The following is a 4,137-nucleotide window of genomic DNA, read 5'->3' as shown; positions in this document are numbered from 1 at the left end:
TATGTGTATATGTCTATGTCTGGGTATGGGTTTGTGCACATGCATATAGGTAGTGCCTGCAGAAGTCAGAATTGGATCACCTGGGACTGGAGTTACAGGCAGCTGTGAAACACCTGATTTGGGTGTTACAATTTCAACTCGGGTCCTCTGTAAGAACGCTTAACCACTGGTACCACCTCACCAGTCCTCCCAGGTGGCCACTGCGACAGGATGCTAATTGGCCATCAAGGACGGATGCTCTGTTTCCACACTTAGAAGTACTGTGAGAAAGGAGCTGTCTACCCAGACATCAAAATACTCCAAGTTCTCTCCAGCTAGCTCCAAAAGACTAGGTCTGGCTAAAACCATGTAAGCAGACATGGGGGCTGTGCCATTTCTCAGCTAGAGATGAGCTCAGCTGTGCCTTCCTCCCCAGCAACCTTGGAAAGCACATGACACCTATGAGGACACTGTGGTGAGATAGAAAGAACCTGGACCCTGAGCCCCTGCTGGCAGAGAACAGCTTGGGAGTGTTATTTTAGATCTTTCATGAACAAGAAATACAGTTTTGGGTCAACCCTATCAAACTGTGGGGTATTGTCATGACAGTTTATCTAAGAACCTCCAATGAACCTCAAAGCAAAAGCTCTGCTATTGCAAGGCCATGCCTGGAAATCTAGTGATGAGTCCATTGATCCGTCTTTATGGGATGCTAGACCTTCATTTTAGCTTTTGTGATACAACGTTGAGGTGTGAGGCAAACTTGCTGGTAGACAGAGACAACAAGCTGAGGGGCTGACTACATCAAAACATCAAAACAGAACTTGCTTTCGATTTCTCCTGCCAGTTTAAAATTTGCTCAGGATGGCGATCTATTCCTGCTGGGGCAGGGTGAACAGTGGGGCATGGTTTGTCCTGCCCATTGTAGATGATGGACAGTTCTTTGGACACTTTAAATTGGTGAAAGAACCCTTGACTCTGAGTGCTTACACACCACACACACACACACACACACACACACACACACACACACACACACAAATGTACACCAAGAACCTGGAAAAGATTTGTGACCACTTCCTTTGTAGATTTTTTTTTTTAAATAAATGGTTGCCTAGCCTTGATATCTCATATCTATTTTTCAGTATTTAGTGAAGGAACCGCTAACATCCCATTAGGCAGGGAAGCAAACGCATTAAGGAGAATATAATTTCAGATAGTAATAAGCTCCATGAAGAAATGGGAACAAGATGATATGATGGAGGGCAGCCTGGGGGAAGAAGAGTGAATTTATAACGTGTCAACATACTCATCTCTCTCCCATCGGGCACCTGGGCAGGGAGCTGTTTCCACAAGATCAGAGAAGATAAAGCATTCTGGGAGTTGGAAAGTGAAGAACAGAATTTTGGGTAAAAACAGGTTGGGATGGACTGTGCTGAATCAGCGCTAAAAGAGTGTTGAGAGGTGGCCATGCAGCAATCATCAGGTGGGGCCAGGGGTGTGGCTAGAAGCCGGGGGCGTGGCTAGAGTTTGGCCAGTTGTCCTATCAGCAAGGCGAGTCTGTTGTGAGAATGAAGCCCAGACTGACCAGATATGATTTATATTTTATTTCTTTCCTTCTTTATATGTCAAACAAGTAATGTCCTGACATTATAACACAGTTTGAGAGAAACCTATCCCTCACAGTGACATGGGAACTCAATCATCACATTTATGAATCACAAAAAGGATCTCAGTTTATATTTCAAAGAGAACAAAGACATGAAAACACAGGAGGAGAGATGTTACAGAATAAAAGAGCCCGAGGGACAGAACCAAGCACAACGTCCCATCTCATTACATCCTTATGAAAGCCTCTGTAGAACAGATCCGGGCAATCTGAATAGAGGCCAGCATTCAATATTATTATTTATTATGTTAGGTGCAGTGATACCACGAGTTTTAGGTTAGAGCCTGTAGAAGCTGGAGATACAAAATGCAGGAATATTTATTTGATGCATTATGATGGCTGAGATTTTCTTTGACATATTCCACAAAAACAAACAAACAAACAAAAACAAGTATTTGGGGTTTCAGACTCTCCCTAATAATTGAGGTTCTTTTTCTATTTTCAGTTTTATTTCCTTTTAAGTGTGTGGCTATGGATGTGGATGTGGGTGTAGGTGTGTGGGTGTGGGTGTTCATGGGTGCTGAGCCCACAAAGTCAAGCATAAAGCGTCAGGTGCAGAGATGCCAGTGCAAGCCTATACCTTTGGGATTTCTGATCAACCGGCTAAGAATTGAGGATCTTATGACCCCTTCTTTGGGCTTAGTTGCTAGAGCGGCTCAAAGAACTCGGTGGAGAGGCAGTTACTGTTTTAATATAAACATTTTAAAGGATACAAGTGAGCAACCAGATGAAGAGACACTCAGCATCCTGAGTGCAAGATCTCATCCTGGAATTGGGGTGGTGATCTGTTCATCTTCCTGTAAGCCTCCATGTGTTCAACCATCCAGAACTTTCTCCCAGCCCTGTCCTTTGGGGTTAGTTGAGATTTCTTTAGATAAGTGGAACTGAAACATGGATGCCAATGTTGGAAGGTTATTGGACTCAGGCAAGAGAAGCTAATACAAACAGTAGGGAACCTGGCAGGGTTGTGTGTCCAGAATCCTCTCACTTCTCTATGCAGTGTTCCTTCCTCCAGGTCTTAGGGCAGGGCCCCTTCTGAAATGAACATCTCATGCACTGCTGCTAGAGAATTTCTGTATGGCCAGTTTGGAGGCAGAAAGACCAATGATCCTCATTGGTGAAGGGAAATGCTAACTTCAGTGGCTTGCCTTGCAGAGAAAAATGAGTAGCTTAGAGGGAAAAGGAATGCTCTCCAGGCCACTTGTAGGGTTCCAAACTATGCTGTAAAAGAAAAGCCTTTTTTTGTTTGTTTGTTTTTCATGTTTATTGCTCTGAAACCGCTTCAGCCAGGAAGGATGAGATGCCAATTATTATGCTTCAACAAAGCCACACGGTCATTGTTCTCGCCACTCAGGAACATAACAAGGGTTATTATGGGAGTTGCGAGCTAGGATCTGTGGTAGGAAAACAAAATGTATATACATACTATCACAAGGGGACAAGAGGGTAGGCAGAGGCTGGCTAATGGCCTTTGCAGTAATCTCCAGAGGAGAGGAAATGGTTAATAGCGGCAGGCGTGAGCAGGAGAAAGCATGGAGACAGGCAACAGTGACAGGCTGAGCTGATGGAGCTTGCAGATCCATGTGAGGAATGTGATAACCATGCTGGCAAGACTGATAGGAAAGTGGCTTTGGGCACAACGCTGAGAAGCACAGGTCTTAAATTTAACTCGTGGTTAGATCAATTATGCAAACACATGTTTATCTGCAGAACTACTATGTCAGCATTTAGGAAGCTTTAATTCAGCCCTAAGTATTGGACCCAGCAGAGGAACTTCAGCCTGCTGGAGATCTACCTACGGGCAAGCCTGTCTATTGGTAAGCCATTTGTCTTTGGTGTTGTCTTTCTTCTCCTGTCTGGACGACTGCTGACACAAATGGAGGTTTGCATCTGTCACCACGCACCTGCCAGTGCTTGGGTTTCCTGGACATAACCTAATTTAATTAATGTCTTTTCCCCTGAGGCTCGCCAGCCCTGCATGTGAGCACTTTCGTTACTAACACACTCTGATTTCCTAGCACTAGAATAATAATAAAAACAACAACAATAGCGGTGGTGGTCTTATTGACTAGGTTGGGAGGCTCTGAGTGGTGCCGATGGAATACAGATAGCTGGAATAGAGACCAACGATCCTCACCCCTCACAGGCAGCTGCTGTTTAATCCATTCTGTATTTATTCTGTCAGCCACCCTGACCCTCGATTTCCTCCCTCTGCTTGGCCTACCTTGTCATGCTGTTCTTTAGAAAATCAGGTCACCCTGTACCTAACTTTTCCCTGGCCAATGATTTTTTAGCTACTTACTGAGCCCGCTGTGTTGTACCTAATCCCACTCGGCCCCGGCCATGTGCACTGCTATTAGGAACATTATAAATCACCACTTAGGGACCATAATGTCTATGTTAATGGTAGGAACAAAGTTGCCCCGTTTGCTTTGGTCCAAGTGGCAGTTACAAGCTCCTGGGACAGGCTCTCCACTGTCTTCCAATAT

The 4,137-nt window shown here is 44.7% G+C and overlaps 1 non-coding gene across 1 annotated transcript; it reads right to left on the bottom strand.

Annotated features, from left to right (window-relative positions):
• Positions 1–1,605: 1,605 nt before the first annotated feature.
• Positions 1,606–1,710, bottom strand: LOC116094614. Its single transcript, XR_004120232.1, has one exon. It is a non-coding gene; the product is annotated as a small nucleolar RNA U13 (small nucleolar RNA).
• Positions 1,711–4,137: the final 2,427 nt, after the last annotated feature.

This window comes from Mastomys coucha, unplaced genomic scaffold (assembly GCF_008632895.1).
Source record: "Mastomys coucha isolate ucsf_1 unplaced genomic scaffold, UCSF_Mcou_1 pScaffold16, whole genome shotgun sequence".
In the NCBI taxonomy this organism is placed as follows: domain Eukaryota; kingdom Metazoa; phylum Chordata; class Mammalia; order Rodentia; family Muridae; genus Mastomys; species Mastomys coucha.
The sequence above is the reverse complement of the archived record's forward strand: the minus strand, read 5'-3'. Positions and strand labels throughout refer to the sequence as shown.